At 42.6% G+C, this 23,777-nt stretch overlaps 1 protein-coding gene across 1 annotated transcript in view; it reads right to left on the reverse strand.

The window, feature by feature from the left end:
* LOC121541685 (astrotactin-2-like) overlaps nucleotides 1-23,777 on the reverse strand; it is a 532,790-nt gene that overhangs the window by 92,142 nt on the left and 416,871 nt on the right. The gene's annotated exons all lie outside the window — the stretch shown is intronic.

Here is a 23,777-nt window from a genome sequence, read left to right on the forward strand (position 1 = left end):
AAGTCGCTCTGGATAAGAGCGTCTGCTAAATGACTAAAATGTAATACTGTAGAGGTCTAAGTAGGGGAGAAAGAGACCAGTGTCTGGCTGGAGTAGTATGGGGGAATTTACTGACTGTGTGGAGAGTGTGAGAGAGTGTTCCGGTTGGCTGCCCTTTAAAAGACTGGTAACAGGACAGGGAGCTGCAGGGAGAGATAAGCTCTGCCCTGGAATCCTCTGCACTTCTGTGTCTCTCAGCTGGAGAAGGAATGAGAGGGAAGGAGGCAGGGAAAGGGATATGGATGGAGGGAGAGGTCGAGAAATTAGATGGAAAGCAAGAGAAGTCAAGAAAGGAGGGAGAAAGGAGGAAGAGGCAAGTCCAATGCCACAATCCAGTTTACTCCTCTAACCTAGAAATTCATATTTCTACATTCCCAGCTTTCATACTTCTCAAATGCATTGACCCTTTCTTTAAATCAGGGGTGTAGGTATTGGTGGGGCTGGGTGGACACAGGCCCACCCACTGGGAAGCTAGGCCCACCCAATCAGACTGAGCATAAACAAGCTTTTTTCTGGCTATGACCCTGCTTTAAATCTGACCTTCCAGTTTCAGACTGAAAAACATAAGTGAGTGTTGTGATGCAGTTCATGTTATACACATGGCCATGCTGTGCTATTGTGCTGAACATTATGGTGCCATGGAGGACAACGGACAGACACACAGAGACAGACCCATAATTCTCTTTCATGGTGACTGAAACATTATGTCTCAGAGAAAAGAGAGGTCAGCTTCTCTTTTACATTCATTTTACATCTCTGTACTGTTTGTGCTAGACATTTACATTTCCCACCACAACCTGCATCTTCCTGCTAAACACAGAAGAGAACCTCTTTGAGCGGACGAGGATAGCGTGCAGCAATTGCTCTCTGCTGTCTCAGCATGCTCCCTGGTGATTCTCCCTCTATCTTTCCGTCTGAGCTCTGATCTTTTCTCTCTCTCTCTCTCTCCATCTCTCTCTCCATCTCTCTCTCTCTCTCTCTCTCTCTCTCTCTCTCTCTCTCTCTCTCTCTCTCTCTCTCTCTCTCACTTTCATGTATTCTGTCTGGAGTTCTGTCTACTCCGTGTGGAGTAAAAAGGAGTCTCTGCCCCTCACTCTACCCCTCTCTCCACCTTCCCTTCTCGTTGTCTTTCAGGATAGCTTTCCCCCTAACCGCAGAGCCTGTTAGAGGCAATCACAGCCTCCTTTTACCCCGGGACTGGAGAGGAAACTCAAGAGCGGAGAGGAGGTGCCGTAAAAAAGATTACCCTGCTGTGTTCACAGAAACCATATCGATTCCCAAATTAAATCAGAGAGAGAGCTGGGAGCTCGGTGCGGAGCGAGAACCTGGAGGGGCACGGCCCCTCCGATATGAAGCTTTATGGATTTTTCACACCCAAACAAGACTGTGTCCTTGTCGCCCACCTGAGCGCCTTATTCATTCCTTTATTTACTTTGCATGGACTTTGCAGTGGAGCGAGAGGTTTCTTGCTGCTCGTTATTAGAGAAAAGTGGTACTGTTTTGTGTCAATACACTGCTGGAGAAGTGGCACATTGGGTTAAGAATGAGACTGAGATTGGAAGTGGCACTCGTAGATTCTAGATGCGTCGTTCTCTCTCAAGAAAAGTGGATACAGTGGAGTGGTGATCACTTTAGTGAGATTAGACTCTCGCTTGCTGTCGTCGGCTCTTGAAACATGACGGAGGAGATGCCAACATGGACGAAACACAATGGTGGATTAAGGAGCAGAATTAACCCAGCTTTCAAAACAGACTTCCAACTGGCTATTTATGAAATTTCTCTCCTCTATCTTTTCCTATCTGTACAATTGGTCGTTTTAGCAATATTGTTGGTGAAAAGCTGTTTCAAGCTGAAATGCAGGAGCAGCAATTACTCATTACAATATTAGCTTTAATACCAGAATGTCTGTAAGTAGCAGACAATAACAAATGTACATAACAAAGCAGACAATAGGATGGAGTGAGGGATGATGAGGTATTGATGGTATTACATTTCACACCACCCACCAAAGCTTGCCTCTTCCTGCTAAACACAGAAGAGAACCTCTTTGAGTGGACAAGGATAGTGTGTAGCGATTGTTCTCTGCTGTCTCAGCATGCTCCCTTGTGACTCTCCCTCTACCTCACCATCTGAGCTCTGAGCTGTTCTCTCTCTCTCTCTCTCTCTCTCTCTCTCTCTCTCTCTCTCTCTCTCTCTCTCTCTCTCTCTCTCTCTCTCTCTCTCTCTCTCTCTCTCTCTCTCTCTCTCTCTCTCTCTCTCTCTCTCTCTCTCTCTCTCTCTCTCTCTCTCTCTCTCTCTCTCTCTCTCCTCCCACATTCCACCTTTACTGGGCCTGTTGGTAATAGGCAGGCAGGCTCCTCGGGGTGCTGAGCAACCATACCAACTCTGTGTGTGTGTGTGTGTCCATATTGATTTTATATCTAGGGAGGGGGAATTAATAAGAACACAATGTATGTTTACCAATTAAACACACTGTGTCTGCATCTCTCCTTCTCTCTTGCTTTCTCCTTGGTGTTTCCTTGCTGCCACTCACACACACACAGCGGTCAGGGGTATAGGTCATGTTAGAGCAAATAGATACAGCAAACACACATTCAGCAAGCTTACATCCTCTCAGTACCTGCATGGAGCTCCCAATAGAGAATATATGGTTTATTACTAAGTATTATGGGGTTTGTGACAAAGGTGATGAATGATAGTAGGATTGAGAGATGCAGACCTACCTGTCTACTTTAACACAATTAAAGTATACATTGATAAATATACTCTGACAAACGTGTGGCTTTCAAGTTGTATCATAGAACCTAAAACGAGTTAAGTCTTCTACTGGTTTAAGACCACCAAAAATTACTTCGGTATAATCTGCAGCATTTTTAAGTACATAAAATAAGAGTACATATGTGTGTGGGTATGTCTTCTTTCTTTTTTTACATTATTTAGCAGACGCTCTTATCCAGAGCGACTTACAGTTAGTCGTTATTCTTTTTTTTTTCATTTTTTTTTTTTCATACTGGCCCCCCGTGGGAATCGAACCCACAACCCTGGCGTTGCAAACGCCATGCTCTACCAACTGAGCTACCTCCCTGCCGGCCATTCCCTCCCCTACCCTGAACGACGCTGGGCCAATTTTGCGCCGCCCCATTGGTCTCCCGGTTGCAGCCGGCTACAGCAGAGCCTGGAGAGAGAGTATGTGTGTTATATCAGTGGTTCACAAACGTTTTGACCCACGACCCCCAAAACGGAGTGGTTCAAAGCTTATCACCTAACGTGCACGCACATGCACGGGTGTGAACACGCACGCACATTCACTGCGCAAACTTAGCCTGTCATTACAGCCATAAACGGTGATACATTTTCAAAACTCAAGATACAGAAATAAACTGCGTTTTACATCTGCGTTTTGAGCTGAAAGTCATTAATGTTATCAGCCAATATCTACTAGGGATATCATGTCACTTCTCTGGAGTCCAGCTTAAGCAAGATCATAAAAGGCTATGCATTGTCAATCCGATGTCTGAAGTGGCCATCCAGCATTTACTGCTTTGCAGCCTCCGCAGACATCAGGGCTTTCATACTCTTGCGCTTATCAGAGCAGAGCTTTTTTGATGAAAGCTGTCAAGGAAGTGAGTTTGTGATTATACAGGACATACCGCCCCAACCTACCGTCAACCAATCATGTCAATGTGGAGCTATACCGAGCCTCCCACATTGAGAGGCGCACGCGATGCGGTATGGAACTTGATTTGGCCTCTGCATGCCTTCGGAGGCTCCGCCATTGCATCACACCCTCCATACAAAGTCTCCGACCACATTTTCGGATCAACCTTTAAGGCCTACCTGTATGCAGCCGTGGTTGCCGGATCGCATGGAATGCATGGTCTGTCTGTAGCCTTCGCCTACAAATATCGTAATAAATTCGCCAGAATATATTACATCTTTATCCCATAAGTATTGAAATCAGTGCAATGTTACAGCTATCTTATATAGCCAGTAGCCTCTGAAACGAGGCCTATCTGAAATATGAAAATGATCAATAAAATTGCCAGGAAGTCTATTGTTCTGGCAAAAATGTGTCCGCAGCAGATTGCTTAACTGTATTTGATATGGAGAATATAAACATACTATTTTTGTCAGGCAAAACCAGAGAAAATGAAACAAGTGTTTTCTGGTCACTAATCTGGATATGCGCTCCCGCCTTTGCACGCAAATGCTTATGACTGGTCTTTGGTTAACAGTCAAGACGCCCAATATTTTGGTTCTGAAGCACAAATGAGATGTTTTTGAGACAAAAATGTGGTACAATACTGTAGGCCTATGTTAGTGACCAGATCGAATAGGCAAAAGTGTAAATATAAAATCCAAATGGTATATGTAGCCTATTAAAATATGTAGGCCTATGAAAAATATGTATTTTTTTCACCTTCAGTTTCACACTCGCGACCCCCCAAAATCTCCTTGCTACCCCCTGGGGGGTTAGCGCCCCAGTTTGAAAACCACTGTGTTATATCTTCCAACTCCATTACTACACAGTCATTCCCCTCTTAAGATGTCCTCCCAAGCATTGGTGAAATGATCCATTGCCAAATGATGTTGCTCCCGCATCCTTATACCCACCTTTATTAGATTATATTGGCCAAGGCGAAGGATGATGTGCTCTCATGGGTGTATAATCATAGAGTCCAAAACCACCTCTTTATACACTCCTTTAATAATAATTAATGAGAAGAAACAAGGATAGGGGAGGGAGGGTGGATTCAACGTGTTGCAATGTGTGTCTTGGCCACTAGAGGCTACTCTTTCTCTGTATGGTGTCCATAGTAAGGCCCTAATAGGTTTCAGCAATTAGGCCAATGATACAGTATCAGCGATTGGGCAACCTGAGATCACATTGAGACAGAAATAAATATGGTCATTGTGATATTTGTTTAGTTTTTTCTCTCTCTCTCATTTTCTATTTTTGTCTTTCTCTGACTAACACACATCACACATGCATGTATAATCTTTAATGATTTCTATTGGATTCAGAGGAAATGTAAAATATTGAATATATAATATAAATATATAATAGCAATAAGGCACCTCGGGGGTTTGTGGTATATTGGCCATATACCACACCCCCTCTGGCCTTATTGCGTAAATATACCTTCTCATTATTTATTTTAACCTCAAATTATATAAAAGTTAACAATCATGTACTATGTTTCAATGAAAAGGAATACACATATAAAGAAGCCTGTTTTAACCTTTAAATAACTAAATGATCCATAAACCAGCTAACGGTAAGCCAGCTAATGGTAGCCGCTAAGCTAATAGCAACACTATAGGCTTGACAGGCTAGCGTTAGCGCAGTTAGCTTAGCGTTAGCGTGTACAGTTTTTCTCTAAAAATACAACTCTGTAACATATAACACTTGGGTGGGGAGATGTCAGTGCTTAGATCATGTAAACGGAGTAGAAAAGACACCACAATATTACCTCAGAAGAGCTATAAATCAAGTTCAAACCAGAATATTTTCTGGTGCCATTTTTCATGTTTTTTTCAAGTTTTCATGTTATTCTATGGACTAGCCTTGTATAGCGGCAAACCCAGTCATCTCTATGTCAATTTTCACTTGATCAATTTACACATTTAAACTTAAGTATCACTCAGATAACCATTTAGACTCGTAACATTTTCAATAGCTAATGTGCTTGTGTACATCACACACCTGTTAACGACAACAAAGAAAAAAGAGACAGGAAAAGAAATGTTTATAGTTTTTTGAGTACATTTTGCATGATGAAAGTACATATCCATATTATTATTATTTTGTATGTGGTTGTGAGATTTATATACACTGAACAAAAATATAAACGCAACATGCAACAATTTCAACGATTTTACTGAGTTACAGTTCATATAAGGGAATCAGTCAATTGAAATCAATTCATTAGGCTCTAATATATGGATTTCACATGACTGGCGTGGATCAGAAAACCAGTCAGTATCTGGTGTGACCACCATTTGCCTCATGCAGAGCGACACATCTCCTTTCGCATAGAGTTGATCAGGCTGTTGATTGTGGCCTGTGGAATGTTGTCCCACTTCTCTTCAATGGCTGTGCGAAGTTGCTGGATATGAGAGGGAACTGGAACACGCTGTCGTACACGTCGATCTAGAGCATCCCAAACATGCTCAATGGATGACGTCTGGTGAGTATGCAGGCCATGGAAGAACTGGGACATTTTCAGCTTCCAGGAATTGTGTACAGATCCTTGCAACATGGCGCCATGCATTATCATGCTGAACCATGAGATGATGATGGCGGATGAATGGCACGACAATGGGCCTCAGGATCTCGTCACGGTATCGATAAAATGCAATTGTGTTCGTTGTCCGTAGCTTAAGTCTGCCTATACCGTAACCCCATCGCCACCTTGGGGCACTCTGTTCACAAGATTGACATCAGCAAACCACTCGCCCACACAACGCCATACACACTGTCTGCCATCTGCCCAGTTGAAACTAGGATTCATCCGTGAAGAGCACACTTCTCCAGCGTGCCAGTGGCTATCGAAGGTAAGAATCTGCTCACTGACGTCGATTACGATGCCGAACTGCAGTCAGGTCAAGACCCTGGTGAGGACGACGAGCATGCAGATGAGCTTCCCTGAGACGGTTTCTGACAGTTTGTGCAGAAATTCTTTGGTTGTGCAAACCCACTGTTTCATCAGCTGTCTGGATGGCTGGTCTCAGACGATCCCACAGGTGAAGAAGCCGGATGTGGAGGTCCTGGGCTGGCAAGGTTACACGTGGTCTGCGGTTGTGAGGCCGGTGGGACGTACTGCCAAATTCTCTAAAACGACGTTGGAGGTTGCATATGGTAGAGAAATGAACATTCAATTTTTTTTTTCATTCAATAGTTCTGGGGGACATTCCTGCAGTCATCATGCCAACTGCACGCTCCCTCAAAACTCTGTGGCATTGTGTTGTGTGACAAAACTGCACATTGTAGAGTGGCCTTTTATTGTCCCCAGCACAAGGTGTACCTGTGTAATGATCATGCTGTTTAATTGGCTTCTTGATATGCCACACCTGTCAGGTGGATGGATTGTCTTGGCAAAGGAGAAATGCTCACTAACAGGGATGTAAACAAATTTGTGCACAAAATTTGAGAGAAATAAGCTTTTTGTGCGTATGGAAAATATCTGGAATCTTTCATTTCAGCTCATGGAAACATGGGACCAACACTTTACATGTTGCATTTATATTTTTGTTCAGTGTATGTTATTGAAATATATTATCATATATTTTAAAATGTATCTCACTTTTATATATATATGATCATATTTTTTTAAATATATGTCACGTTCTTTGATATGTTTGCCCATATATGGTCATAAACTCAGCAAAAAAAGAAACGTCCTCTCACTGTCAACTGCGTTTATTTTCAGCAAACTTAACATGTGTAAATATTTGTATGAACATAACAAGATTCAACAACTGAGACATAAACTGAACAAGTTACACATACATGTGACTAACATAAATTGAATAATGTGTCCCTGAACAAATGGGGGGTCAAAATCAAAAGTGACAGTCAGTATCTGGTGTGGCCACCAGCTGCATTAAGTACTGCAGTGCATCTCCTCCTCATGGACTGCACCAGATTTGCCAGTTCTTGCTGTGAGATGTTACCCCACTCTTCCACCAAGGCACCTGCAAGTTCCCAGACATTTCTGGGGGGGATGGCCCAAGCCTTCACCCTCCGATCCAACAGGTCCCAGACGTACTCAATGGGATTGAGATCCGGGCTCTTCGCTGGCCATGGCAGATCACTGACATGAGGGAGGAGGATGTAACGCACAGCATTGAGATTGCCTGCAATGACAACAAGCTCAGTCCGATGATGCTGTGACACACCGCCCCAGACCATGACGGACCCTCCACCTCCAAATCGATCCCGCTCCAGAGTACAGGCCTCGGTGTAACGCTCATTCCTTCGACGAGAAACGCGAATCCGACCATCACCCCAGGTGAGACAAAACCGCGACTCGTCAGTGAAGAGCACTTTTTGCCAGTCCTGTCTGGTCCAGCGACAGTGGGTTTGTGCCCTTAGGCGACATTGTTGCCGGTGATGTCTGGTGAGGACCTGCCTTACAACAGGCCTACAAGCCCTCAGTCCAGCCGCTCTCAGCCTATTGCGGACAGTCTGAGCACTGATGGAGGGATTGTGCGTTCCTGGTGTAACTCAGGCAGTTGTTGTTGCCATCCTGTACCTGTCCCGCAGGTGTGATGTTCGGATGTACCGATCCTGTGAAGGTGTTGTTACACGTGGTCTGCCACTGCGAGGATGATCAGCTGTCCGTCCTGTCTCCCTGTAGCACTGTCTTAGGCGTCTCACCGTAAGGACATTGCAATTTATTGCCCTGGCCACATCTGCAGTCCTCTTGCCTCCTTGCAGCATGCCTAAGGCACGTTCACGCAGATGAGCAGGGACCCTGGGCATCTTTCTTTTGGTGTTTTTCAGAGTCAGTAGAAAGGCCTCTTTAGTGTCCTAAGTTTTCATAACTGTGACCTTAATTGCCTACTGTCTGTAAGCTGTTAGTGTCTTAACGACCGTTCCACGGGTGCATGTTCATTAATTGTTTATGGTTCATTGAACAAGCATGGGAAACAGTGTTTAAACCCTTTACAATGAAGATCTGTGAAGTTATTTGGATTTTTACGAATTATCTTTGAAAGACAGGGTCCTGAAAAATGGATGTTTCTTTTTTTGCTGAGTTTATATTACTTTTCTGTATGGGAGCTGAGTTAATCCATCTGAAGTCAAATTCCTGACCCTTTAATGGACTCTTAAATACCACTTGGTATCATAACCACTTTCTTTACAGTAAATTAAATGTTTACAGGCTCAGATGACTACAATGCTGTGCTGTGCTGTCTCCTTATAAACCCACTACACACTGGCACCCATTCAAAGCAGAACGAGGGCAATGATCACTATGGCTGCCGACAGCTGTAGTCGTTGTGCAAATGGCCGTGTGAACAAGGGAGCCTGGTTGTGAATCCTGATTAAACCACATGTGTTCTGGCAGGGGGATCAGAGCAGCACTCAGGCCCCAATGGAACACATCAGAGAGATCACCAATGACATATATAAACCCTAGATAGCTGATGCTATGTCATGGCCAATAAGAGCCTTTGAAGCCACCGGGCCGCCATTATCATACTCCTCCTTTCAAGGCTTAAAGGAAGTGAATCAGGGAAAAACGATATCCCCACATTAAAATAGCCAACATGTCAACAATGCAACGATGTGAGGCATATCGACGCAGCCAGCACCAATTCAAGGCATGTAAGAGGACATTTCATATGTAACTATCAAAATATTTTTTGGTCTATTTTGAGAGACAGACTGCTCCTGACAGCTTGTGGTACTGTGTAGCCTAACCATAGCAGGACATGTAAGCAAATGTCCGTGTATGCTATCTAGCTTACAAAACGATAAACCATTGTTGATGTTATTAAGCATGGATGAAGTGGTGATACGTGTACAATTTAACTGCTGATCTTATGGATTTTCTAATAGTCCTTTCACAACTGTTGAACAAATATTGTGCATTGACAATGAATGTAGTTAATGCTAGCAGCCAGCCTAGTACTACACGACATGATGTATACAAAAAGGTCGCCAGTGAACCCAGTGTTTTTTACAGTCTATGAGTGAACCAGTTCCTAGGTTTACTGTACTAAGAGTCATTTATTGACCTTGAATCTATTACATTTTCTTTTTACTGGCTTCATGGGGGAGTAACTTTACATCAGATTGATCTTAAATTGGTCAGCAATATTGAAAGCATATTATTATGGGATCATGCATTAACCTCTCTAGCTTTACATTATAGTAGTCGACATTGTGTTGCTTTGTAGTGTAGAGAGCTGAGCTAAATGTTTTCATTTCAACAACTACATGTTTTGGAAGATAAATACGTTATTTTTTTTGTACAGGCTTTTTTTAAACAACACATAGTATTGTATGAACTGAACAGAAGCCAATCATTTCTCAATAAAAATGGAAAATAGAAAAACCTTTTTGAATTTTTTATAGAGTTCTAATGTTGCAGTCTCCACTGCAAAAATACATTATTAAATGCATGTATTTTTGTCCTTGAAACATTACATTGAAATACTATTAATTCACATTAATTCCTATGGAGGCTGTTCCTCCTGAGAAATATCATAATGGCGGACGGTGATTTCAAAACAGCACCCCCTGTCAGTCATCTAGTGAATGGCATTAATAACACCTGCTCCATGACATAGACTGACCAGGGGAATCCAGGTGAAAGCTATAATCCCTTATTGATGTCACTTGTTAAATCAATTTAAATCAGTGTAGATGAAGGGGAGGATATTTTTAAGCCTTGAGACGGATTGTGTATGTGTGCCATTCAGAGGGTGAATGGGCAAGAAAAAATATTGAAGTGCCTTCGAACGGGGTATCGTAGTAGGTGCTAGGCGCACCAGTTTGTGTCAAGAACTGCGACGTTGCATGGTTTTTCACACTCAACAGTTTCCCGTGTGTATCAAGAATGGTCCACCACCCAAAGTACATCCAGCCTACTTGACACAACTTTGGGAAGCATTATGGTCAACATGGGCCAGCATCCCTGTGGAACGCTTTCAACACCTTGTAGAGTCCATGCCCCGATGAATTGAGGCTGTTCTGAGGGCAGAAGGGGGGAGGGGGGGTGCAACTCAATATTAGGAAGGTGTTCCTAATGTTTGGTATACTCAGCGTATATCACAGGTCATCATACAGATACAGTGGGGAAAAAATAGTATTTAGTCAGCCACCAATTGTGCAGGTTCTCCCACTTAAAAATATGAGAGAGGCCTGTAATTTTCATCATAGGTACACGTCAACTATGACAGACAAAATGAGATTTTTTTTCTCCAGAAAATCACATTGTAGGATTTTTAATGAATTTATTTGCAAATTATGGTGGAAAATAAGTATTTGGTCAATAACAAAAGTTTCTCAATACTTTGTTATATACCCTTTGTTGGCAATGACACAGGTCAAATGTTTTCTGTAAGTCTTCACAAGGTTTTCACACACTGTTTCTGGTATTTTGGCCCATTCCTCCATGCAGATCTCCTCTAGAGCAGTGATGTTTTGGGGCTGTCGCTGGGCAACACGGACTTTCAACTCCCTCCAAAGATTTTCTATGGGGTTGAGATCTGGAGACTGGCTAGGCCACTCCAGGACCTTGAAATGCTTCTTACGAAGCCACTCCTTCGTTGCCCGGGAAGTGTGTTTGGGATCATTGTCATGCTGAAAGACCCAGCCACGTTTCATCTTCAATGTCCTTGCTGATGGAAGGAGGTTTTCACTCAAAATCTCACGATACATGGCCCCATTCATTCTTTCCTTTACACGGATCAGTCGTCCTGGTCCCTTTGCAGAAAAACAGCCCCAAAGCATGATGTTTCCACCCCCATGCTTCACAGTAGGTATGGTGTTCTTTGGATGCAACTCAGCATTCTTTGTCCTGCAAACACGACGAGTTGAGTTTTTACCAAAAAGTTATATTTTGATTTCATCTGACCATATGACATTCTCCCAATCCTCTTCTGGATCATCCAAATGCACTCTAGCAAACTTCAGACGGGCCTGAACATGTACTGGCTTAAGCAGGGGGACACGTTTGGCACTGCAGGATTTGAGTCCCTGGCGGCGTAGTGTGTTACTGATGGTAGGCTTTGTTACTTTGGTCCCAGCTCTCTGCAGGTCATTCACTAGGTCCCCCCGTGTGGTTCTGGGATTTTTGCTCACCGTTCTTGTGATCATTTTGACCCCACGGGGTGAGATTTTGCGTGGAGCCCCAGATCGAGGGAGATTATCAGTGGTCTTGTATGTCTTCCATTTCCTAATAATTGCTCCCACAGTTTATTTATTCAAACCAAGCTGCTTACCTATTGCATATTCAGTCTTCCCAGCCTGGTGCAGGTCTACAATTTTGTTTGTGGTGTCCTTTGACAGCTCTTTGGTCTTGGCTATAGTGGAGTTTGGAGTGTGACTGTTTGAGGTTTGTGGACAGGTGTCTTTTATACTGATAACAAGTTCAAACATGTGCCATTAATACAGGTAATGAGTGGAGGACAGAGGAGCCTCTTAAAGAAGAAGTTACAGGTCTGTGAGAGCCAGAAATCTTGCTTGTTTGTAGGTGACCAAACACTTATTTTCCACCATAATTTGCAAATAAATTCATCAAAAATCCTACAATGTGATTTTCTGGATTTTTTTCTCTCAATTTGTCTGTCATAGTTGACGTGTACCTATGATGAAAATTACAGGCCTCTCTCATCTTTTTAAGTGGGAGAACTTGCACAATTAGTGGCTGACTAAATACTTTTTTTCCCCACTGTAACTGCCAAAATAAAAGAAACCAACAAAGAGTGTCTTAATAGGGTGTTGGGCCACCGTGAGCAAGAACAGCGTTAATGCACCTTGGCATAGATTCTACTTTGTATCCCAAATTACAAACTGTGATTCATTCGTTGACTGCTTTTTATATGGAGAATGAAATACATATCTTTCAGCCAGCCTCAACCTCATGGTGAACTTAAACAATCGCGCAAGCAGAGGGATAAGAGAGAGAGAGCCCTGAGTCCTGTCACACACCCACCTACAGTGCCTTGCAAAAGTATTCATCCCCCTTGCGTTTTTCCTATTTTGTTGCATTACAACCTGTAATTTAAAATCATTTTTATTTGGATTTCATTTAATGGACATACACAAAATAGTCCAAATTGGTGAAGTGAAATGAAAAAAATTACTTGTTTCAAAAAATTCTAAAAAATAAATAACGGAAAAGTGGTGCGTGCATATGCATTCACCCCCTTTGCTATGAAGCCCCTAAATAATATCTGGTGCAACCAATTACCTTTAGAAGTCACATAATTAGTTAAATAAAGTCCACCTGTGTGCAATCTAAGTGTCACATGATCTGTCACATGTTCTCAGTATATATACACCTGTTCTGAAAGGCCCCAGAGTCTGCAACACCACTAAGCAAGCGACATTATGAAGACCAAGGAGCTCTCCAAACAGGTCAGGGACAAAGTTGTGGAGAAGTACAGATCAGGGTTGGGTTATAAAAAAATATTTGAAACTTTTAACATCCCATGGAGCACCATTAAATCCATTATTAAAAAATGGAAAGAATATGGCACCACAACAAACCTGCCAGGAGAGGGCCGCCCACGAAAACTCACATACCAGGCAAGGAGGGCATTAATCAGAGACCAAAGATAACCCTGAAGGTGCTGCAAAGCTCCACAGCGGAGATTGGAGTATCTGTCCATAGGACCACTTTAAGTCTTACACTCCACAGAGCTGGGCTTTACGGAAGAGTGGCCAGAAAAAAGCCATTGCTTAAAGAAACAAATAAGCAAACACGTTTGGTGTTCACCAAAAGGCATGTGGAAGATTCCCCAAACATATGGAAGAAGGTACTCTGGTCAGATGAGACTAAAATTGAGCTTTTTGGCCATCAAGGAAAACGCTAGGTCTGGGCGCAAACCCAACACCTCTCATCACCCCGAGAAAACCATCCCCACAGAGAAGCATGGTGGTGGCAGCATCATGCTGTGGGGATGTTTTTAATCGGGAAACTGGTCAGAATTGAAGGAATGATGGATGGCGCTAAATACAGGGACATTCTTGAGGGAAACGTGTTTCAGTCTTCCAGAGATTTGAGACTGGGATGGAGGTTCACCTTCCAGCAGGACAATGACCCTAAGCATACTGCTAAAGTAACACTCAAGTGGTTTAAGGGGAAACATTTAAATGTCTTGGAATGGCCTAGTCAAAGCCCAGACCTCAATCCAATTGAGAATCTGTGGTATGACTTAAAGATTGCTGTACACCAGCGGAACCCATTCAACTTGAAGGAGCTGGAGCAGTTTTGCCTTGAAGGATGGGCAAAAATCCCAGTGGCTAGATGTGCCAAGCTTATAGAGACATACCCCAAGAGACTTGCAGCAAAAGGTGGCTCTACAAAGTATTGACTTTGGCGGGGGTGAATAGTTATGCACGCTCAAGTTTTCTGTTTTTTATCTTATTTCTTCTTTGTTTCACAATAAATCATATTTTACATCTTCAAAGTGGTAGGCATGTTGTGTAAATCAAATGATACAAACCCCCCAAAAATCTATTTTAATTCCGGGTTGTAAGGCAACAAAATAGGAAAAATGCCAAGGGGGTGAATACTTTCGCAAGCCAATTTGATGTTTTGCTCCTTAGGCTACAGTACACCATCATACATACTAATTCACTGGCACATTACCATAATAAAAAATGGATATTACACACACATGGAGTCTGAAAACTATGTCTTTCCTGTTCACTTCTTTAGCTCACAGGAATTGCTTCTCTGTAGCTGGCTGCTTGTATTTGTACTATTTGTGTAGACATGTTCGGAATGACTCCTAACACTGACTGCCTCATTTAAATAGCCAGGCTTATGAATTATGAGAGAACACACTCAATATGGGGCACAATGCTTGACTATTTACATATCTACTACTGTCAAAATGCAATGTTTAACCAGATTATGTACAAGTCCCATAAATCATGTACTGTTTGGTGATATCCTCTCCTGACTTCCCTCTCTTGTACCTCATGAAGAATCTGACTGAATGAGAAGTCAGTGGAATGAGAGGTGATCGAGGGTGAAGTTTGGCTTTTAGGGCCTGAGTGAAGTCAACAACACGCATACTTAGCATGCATACCTCATGACAGCCAAATGCAAGTCACTCGGTTAAAATATTATTTGAACATGCCTGGCGCAATGGAACCGATGGAATACTCCCAAAAGTGCCAACCTCACCCATCTGGCACTTCATGCAGGCTCAAGCAAGCTCAAAGTATTATAATACTATTTCTAACACTAAAAATTATCAGATAATACTACCTGCACCCAGATCCAAACAGATGGCTCTAATACAGTGTCCTTTCTCAACCTGGCAAATTGGACCATGAGATCAATAAGGATCATTATTAACTTAAGTACAGACCATTCGAATGCCCTACTGAAGTTCAAGGAACTAACAGGGAAACTATGTTATATAAGCAAGCACCAGAGAACAGACCCACGTTGTGCTGTTCTAAAGTGATCCTAGCTTAAATAAAGCACTTACGATGTGGGTGCTCTCTGGGTCTCACAGTAGGGGGATGCTATGATCCAAACCCCTCAGAATAACTCAGCAGAATAACATCTCTTCAATTTTTGTGTTTTCACTGTGAACAGAGAGGGGGCTTTTACGGTCCGGATCAACTCCATCTGATGGTGAAATATGGCAGCAGATAGAATCAACAGTGATTATATATACACTAACTTCATTTTGAGGAGTGAGTCTCATTTTGGTTATACTCTGAACAAAAATATAAACGCAACATGCAACAATTTCAACGATTATACTGAGTTACAGTTCATATAAGGAAATCAGTCAACATATTTCAGCTCATGAAACATGTGACCAACACTTTACATGTTGCGTTTATATTTTTGTTCAGTATAGCGCTCTCATTTTCTCTCTCTCTCTTTATTTCTCTCTCTCTCCATCCATCTCTCGCACTCTTCTCACTCAATGCGGTTGTCACTCAAATTTTAAATGGCCAGATATGATGTAACACACTTCTTTGTGACACTTTCCTTGATTGATCTAAGGCTCCGGACGTGAGATTGACGGTTGCCAATTGCTTTGGGCAGAACCACTTGTCAGCCCGTAACACCACAGACAAGCTGAAACTGAATTCTCACTAGAGAGATATGTTCACCAGATATTTCCCGTATGAAACATGTTTCTGTACGAACCATGTTTTTGCCTCTCAGACATGGAGACAATAACTCCACCTCTGTTCCTTTGTCTTGGAAATAGATGCTTTCCTTCTCCCAAGGTATCAACCTTTAAAAGTCTGGACCTATTGGAAAGACCGTAATTGGTCTACACTAGTTCCTATTATGAAGATACTAACAAAAGTGCAGTACATTGCATTAAGGGGGGAAAAAAACAGACAAACAAAAAACATTCCACTGAAATACAGAAGCTCTGTAAAACCCAGCTTTAATTTGCCAGAAGTAATTTGCTTATGGCTGAGACTAGAACTAGCAGCTATACTATGTAGAGATTGTGTTAATCAGACAAAATAAGCCCATTTCAAACACCACACAGCCGACTGAACCCATAGAGACAGTCCGAAGTTCCACACACAGAAATGTGACATATTGTGCAGTGCAGAGCCTTTTGAAAATCCTGGGTTGCAATGGTGTTTTGATGTAGGCCAAAACTGAATAATTATTATCCTTCATAGAGGAAGATCAGCACAAAAGGCAGAGCGGAGAGGGCTTGTTAAGAGCTGCCACAGACTGAACACTGAGTGAACAGTGGGAAGAAGATGTGCTGTCTGGACCTTTCATTCAGACAGCAGGGCACTCAAATGGGCATCCAGACAACACAAGCCAGCCAGCCAGCCCAGCCAGACAGGCTTTTGAGAGGAAGATAACATAAGGTTGCCAGATTCTTGTCCAGATTCCTGTCTGCCAGCCAGATTAGAAATATTTCAGCGCTATGAAATAGCTAGCAGGCATTACGGAAAATAAAGAAATTAATTAAATCAGTTTTTTCGGAACAATTTCTATTTCATCTTTTTACTTATGGGTTGATTATACATATATAAAAAAAGTCATATCTGATAAACATATGCTCTGGCAATCCATTTAGATTTGACGATAATGACATAGGCCTACACCAGGAGTATTAAACATTTCGTTGCCTGCAGGGGACTCTGGCGACCCAGGGACCCCCATCATATGTTAACCCCAATAAAAAATATAACATCTTGTCAAATCAAATCAAATTTTATTGGCCACATGCGCCGAATACAACAGGTGCAGACATTACAGTGAAATGCTTACTTACAGCCCTTAACCAACAGTGCATTTATTTTTAATAACAAAGTAAAATAAAACAACAACAAAAAAGTGTTGAGAAAAAAAGAGCAGAAGTAAAATAAAATAACAGTAGGTAGGCTATATATACAAGGGGGTACCGGTGCAGAGTCAATGTGCGGGGGCACCGGCTAGTTGAGGTAGTTTAAGTAATATGTACATGTGGGTAGAGTTAAAGTGACTATGCATAAACAATTAACAGAGTAGCAGCAGCGTAAAAAGATGGGGTGGGGGATGGGGATGGGGGGGCAGTGTAAATATTCCAGGTAGCCATGATTAGCTGTTCAAGGGTTCTTATGGCTTGGGGGTAGAAGCTGTTGAGAAGTCTTTTGGACCTAGACTTGGCACTCTGGTACCGCTTGCCGTGCGGTAGCAGAGAGAACAGTCTATGACTAGGGTGGCTGGAGTCTTTGACAATTTTGAGGGCCTTCCTCTGACACCGCCTGGTATAGAGGTCCTGGATGGCAGGAAGCTTGGCCCCAGTGATGTACTGGGCTGTACACACTACCCTCTGTAGTGCCTTGCGGTCGGAGGCCAAGCAGTTGCCATACCACGCGGTGATGCAACCAGTCAGGATGCTCTCGATGGTGCAGCTGTAGAATTTTTGAGGATCTGAGGACCCATGCCAAATCTTTTCAATCTCCTGAGGGGGAATAGGCTTTGTCGTGCCCTCTTCACGACTGTCTTGGTGTGTTTGGACCATGATAGTTCGTTGGTGATGTGGACACCAAGGAACTTGAAGCTCTCAACCTGTTCCACTACAGCCCCGTCAATAAAAACGGGGGCGTGCTCAGTCCTCTTTTTTTTCCTGTAGTCCACAATCATCTCCTTTGTCTTGGTCACGTTGAGGGAGAGGTTGTTATCCTGGCACCAGATGGCCAGGTCTCTGACCTCCTCCCTATAGGCTGTCTCATCGTTGTCGGTGATCAGGCCTACCACTGTTGTGTCGTCGGCAAACTTAATGATGGTGTTTGAGTCATGCCTGGCCATGCAGTCATGGGTGAACAGGGAGTACAGGAGGGGACTGAGCACGCACCCCTGAGGGGCCCCCGTGTTGAGGATCAGTGTGGCAGATGTGTTGTTACCTACCCTTACCACCTGGGGGCGGCCCGTCAGGATGTCCAGGCTCCAGTTGCAGAGGGAGGTGTTTAGTCACAGGATCCCTAGCTTAGTGATGAGCTTTGAGGGCACTATGGTGTTGAATGCTGATCTGTAGTCAATGAATAGCATTCTCACGTAGGTGTTCCTCTTGTCCAGGTGGGAAAGGGCAGTGTGGAGTGCAATATAGATTGCATCATCTGTGGATCTGTTGGGGCGGTATGCAAATTGGAGTGGGTCTAGGGTTTCTGGGATAATGGTGTTGATGTGAGCCATGACCAGCCTTTCAAGGCACTTCAAGGCTACAGATGTCAGTGCTACGGGTCGGTAGTCATTTAGGCAGGTTATCTTAGTGTCCTTGGGCACGGGGACTATGGTGGTCTGCTTGAAACATGTTGGTATTACAGACTCAGTCAGGGACATGTTGAAAATGTCAGTGAAGACACTTGCCAGTTGGTCAGCACATGCTCGGAGTACACGTCCTGGTAATCCGTCTGGCCCTGCGGCCTTGTGAATGTTGACCTGCTTAAAAGTCTTACTCACATCGGCTACGGAGAGCGTGATCACATAGTCATCCGGAACAGCTGGTACTCTCATGCATGCTTCAGTGTTGCTTGCCTCGAAGCGAGCATAGAAGTGGTTTAGCTCGTCTGGAAGTCTTGTGTCACTGGGCAGCTCGCGGCTGTGCTTCCCTTTGTAGTCTGTAATAGTTTTCAAGCCCTGCCACAACCGACGAGTGTCAGAGCCGGTGTAGTACGATTCAATCTTATTCCTGTATTGACTCTTTGCCTGTTTGATGGTTCGTCGGAGGGCATAGCGGGATTTCTTATAAACGTCCGGGTTAGAGTCCCGCTCCTTGAAAGCCGCAGCTCTACCCTTTAGCTCAGTGCGGATGTTTCCTGTAATCCATGGCTTCTGGTTGGGGTATGTACGTACGGTCACTGTGGGGACGACATCATCGATGCACTTATTGATGAAGCCAGTGACTGATGTGGTGTACTCCTCAATGCTATCTGAAGAATCCCAGAACATGTTCCAGTCTGTGCTAGCACAACAGTCCTGTAGCTTAGCATCTGCGTCATCTGACCACTTTTTTATTAACCGAGTCACTGGTGCTTCCTGCTTTAGTTTTTGCTTATAAGCAGGAATCAGGAGGATAGAGTTATGGTCAGATTTGCCAAATGGAGGGCGTGTGAGAGCTTTGTATGCATCTCTGTGTGTGGAATAAAGGTGGTCTAGAGTTTTTTTTTCCTCTGGTTGCACATTTACCATGCTGGTAGAAATTAGGTAGAACGGATTTAAGTTTCCCTGCATTAAAGTCCCCGGCCACTAGGAGCGCTGCCTCTGGATGCGCTGTCTTATTATCAGGTGAATGATAATGGCAAGGAGAAGAAGTGAATAGATTTGGTAGATAGTTTTCATTATTTTAACATCCCCACATTACAATTGGAAGAGGAGGTATAAACTCTAACAGCCTATTAGCTGGAAAACATTTAACATTTTCGCTAAAAGCAGCTGTTTTGCTGGTTAAACAAAGGTAAGCCATGTGTTGGCAAAAATCTATTTCCAAGTCAAGAACGCTTTAGCCAGCAGCACTTGCCGTGGCCCGTACTCGCGGGTGCTTTTTCAAAGCCTATGTCAGATAATGTTGTTTATGAAAGTTAAATCAGGAAGGCTGGTCTGAATGCTTGTTTAACTTCGACCAGTAAGGATAACATAATTTACTTTGTTTACAAATGTATCATCATCAGCATAGCGTCTTGTGCGGAATGTCATTCACCTATTTACCTTATAGCCTATAAGCACAATCATGCACATTCCTCATGCTTGCTGTTTAACCTATAAGCTCATTCTTGCAATTATCACCTTGGGCCAAAGAGCCTAAATCTCGGGATGTATTTATATGTCAACTTACCCATGTTCTCTTACTCGCTGTTTTTCAGCAATAGTTTTCGACAACCATCCACCTCCCCACCACCACCAGCTACAGTGCCTTCAGAAAGTTGTTGTGTTACAGCCTGAATTTAAAATGGATTAAATTGAGATTTTGTGTCACTGGCCTACACACAATACCCCATAATGTCAAAGGGGAATTGTTTATCTAAATTCTTATGAATTAATTAAAAATGAAAAGCTGAAATGACTTGAGTCAATACATATTCAACCGCTTTGTTATGGAACGCCTAAATATGTTCAGGAGTAAAAATGTGCTTAACAAGTCACATACAGTAATAAATAACATGAACTCACTCTGTGTGCAATAATAGTGTTTAACATTATTTTTGAATGACTACCTTAATATATGTACCCCACACATGCAATTATCTGTAAGTTCCCTCAGCCGAGCAGTGAATTTCACACACAGATTCAACCACAAAGACCAGGGAGGTTTTCCAATGCCTTGCAAAGAAGGACACCTATTGGTAGATGAAAAATAAATAAATAAATAAAAGCAGACATTGAATATCCCTTTGCGCATGGTGAAGTTATTAATTAAACTTTGGATGGTGTATCAATACACCCAGTCACTACATACATACAGGCATCCTTCCTAACTCAGTTGATGGAGATAAAGGAAACCATTCAGGGATTTCACCATGAGGCCAATCAGAGTTTAATGGCTGTGATAGGAGAAAACTGAGGAAGGATCAACAACATTGCAGTCACTCCACAATACTAACCTAAATGACAGAGTGAAAAAATGAAGCATGTTCAGAATAAAAATATTCCAAAACATGCATCCAGTTTGCAATAAGGCACTAAAATAATACTGCAAAAGAATGTGGCAAAGAAATTAACTTTATGCTCTGAATATAAAGTGTGATGTTTGGGGCAAATCCAATACAACACATCACTGAGTACAACTCTTCATATTTTCAAGCATGGTGGTGGCTGCATCATGTTATGGGTATGCTTGTCATCGGTAAGGACTAGGGAGTTTTTAGGATAAAAATGAAGAGAATAGAGCTAAGCACAGGCAAAATCCTAGAAGAAAACCTGGTTCAGTCTGCTTTCCAACAGACACTGGGAGACAAATTCACCTTTCAGCAGGACAATAAACTAAAACACAAGCACAAATATACACTTGAGTTGCTTACCAAAATGACATTGAATGTTCCTGAGTGGCCTAGTTACAGTTTTGACTTAAATCGGCTTGGAAATCTATGGCAAGACGTGAAAATGGCTGTCTAGCAATGATCAACAACCAACAGAGCATGAAGAATTGTAAAAAGAATAGTGTATAAATATTGTACAATCTAGGTGTGCAAAGCTCTTAGAGACTAACTCAGAAAGACTCACACCTGTAGTCACTGTCAAAGGTGATTCTAACATGTATTGACTCAGGGGTGTGAATAATTATGAACAGTTGAAGTCAGAAGTTTACATACACCTTAGCCAAATACATTTAAACTCAGTTTTTCACAATTCCTGACATTTAATCCTAGTAAATATTCCCTGTCTTAGGTCAGTTAGGATCACCACTTTATTTTAAGAATGTGAAATGTCAGAATAATAGCAGAGATAATGATTTATTTCAGCTTTTATTTCTTTCATCACATTCCCAGTGGGTCAGAAGTTTACATACACTCAATTAGTATTTGGTAGCATTGCCTTTAAATTGTTTAACTTGGGTCAAATGTTTTTGGTAGCCTTCCACAAGCTTCCCACAATAAGTTGGGTGAATTTTGGCCCATTCCTCCTGACAGAGCTGGTGTAACTCAGTCAGGTTTGTAGGCCTCCTTGCTCGCACACACTTTTTCAGTTCTGCCCACAAATTTTCTATATAATTGAGGTCAGGGCTTTGTGATGGCCACTCCAATACCTTGACTTTGTTGTCCTTAAGCCATTTTTCCACAACTTTGGAAGTATGCTTGGGGTCATTGTCCATTTGGAAGACCCATTTGCGACCAAGCTTTAACTTCCTGACTGATGTCTTGAGACATTGGTTCAATATATCCACATCATTTTCCTTCCTCATGATGCCATCTATTTTGTGAAGTGCACCAATCCCTCCTGCAGCAAAGCACCCCCACAGCATGATGCTGCCACCCCCGTGCGTCACTGTTGGGATGGTGTTCTTCGCCTTGCAAGCACCCCCTTTTTCCTCCAAACATAAAGATGGCCATTATGGCCAAACAGTTCTATTTTTGTATCATCAGACCAGAGGACATTTCTCCAAAAAGTACAATCTTTGTCCCCATTTGCAGTTGCAAACCGTAGTCTGGATTTTTTATGGCGGTTTTGGAGCAGTGGCTTCTTCCTTGCTGAGCGGCCTTTCAGGTTATTTACATTTACATTTTAGTCATTTAGCAGATGCTCTTATCTAGAGCAACTTACAGTTAGTAAGTGCATACATTATTTTTTTATTTTTCATACCCCCCGTGGGAATCAAACCCACAACCCTGGCGTTGCAAACGCCATGCTCTACCAACTGAGGTACATCCCTGCCGGCCATTCCCTCCCCTACCCTGGACGACGCTGGGCCAATTGTGCGCCGCCCCATGGGTCTCCCGGTTGCAGCCGGCTACGACAGAGCCTGACTTCGAACCAGGATCTCTAGTGGCACAGCTAGCACTGCAATGCAGTGCATTAGACCACTGCGCCACTCGGGAGGCCAGGTTATGTCGATATAGGACTCGTTTTTACTGTGAATATAGATGCTTTTGTACCTGTTTCCTCCAGCATCTTCACAAGGTCCTTTGCTGTTGTTCTGGGATTGATTTGTACTTTTCGCACCAAAGTACGTCTTCTCTAAGCGAGAGAACACATCTCCTTCCTGAGCGGTATGACGGCTGCGTGGTTCCATGGTGTTTATACTTGCGTACTATTGTTTGTACAGATGAACGTGGTACCTTCAGGCGTTTGGAAATTGCTCCCAAGGATGAACCAGACTTGTGGAGATCTACAATTATTTTTCGGAGGTCTTGGCTAATTTATTTTGATTTTCCCATGATGTCAAGCAAAGAGGCACTGAGTTTGAAGTTAGGCCTTGAAATACATCCACAGGTACATCTCCAATTGATTCAAATTATGTCAATTAGCCTATCAGAAGCTTCTAAAGCCATGACATAATTTTCTGGAATTTTCCAAGCTGTTTAAAGGCACAGTCAACTTAGTGTATGTAATCTTCTGACCCACTGGAATTGTGATACAGTGAATTCAAAGTTAAATAATCTGTCTGTAAACAATTGTTGGAAAAATTACTTGTGTCATGCACAAAGTAGATGTCCTAACCGACTTGCCAAAACTATAGTTTGTTAACAAGAAATGTGTGGAGTGGTTGAAAAACAAGTTTTAATGACTCCAACCTAAGTGTATGTAAACTTCCGACTTCAACCTTAAATTAGATATTTCTGAGCTACCTGCCATCACATCATCTGGCTCCGAGGATTTTCCCTCAGAGGCAAGGCCATTCTCCAGACTGTTTAATAACGTATTATTGCATACCGTCTTTGTTGTTCAGTTAAGCCAGTCCTCGATTTAACACCAGTCATTATAATGAGCTCGAATTAGTGAAATTAACTCAATAGTAGGAGTTGAAAAATTAAGTTCACATCATTACAATATATTCCCCCTCTTTTTAAGTAGGTATGTCATTTAAAATGTGTTTATTCTGTTATTGCTAGTGATATTCATAAA

This window comes from Coregonus clupeaformis, chromosome 27 (genome assembly GCF_020615455.1).
Source record: "Coregonus clupeaformis isolate EN_2021a chromosome 27, ASM2061545v1, whole genome shotgun sequence".
Taxonomy (NCBI): Eukaryota; Metazoa; Chordata; class Actinopteri; order Salmoniformes; family Salmonidae; genus Coregonus; species Coregonus clupeaformis.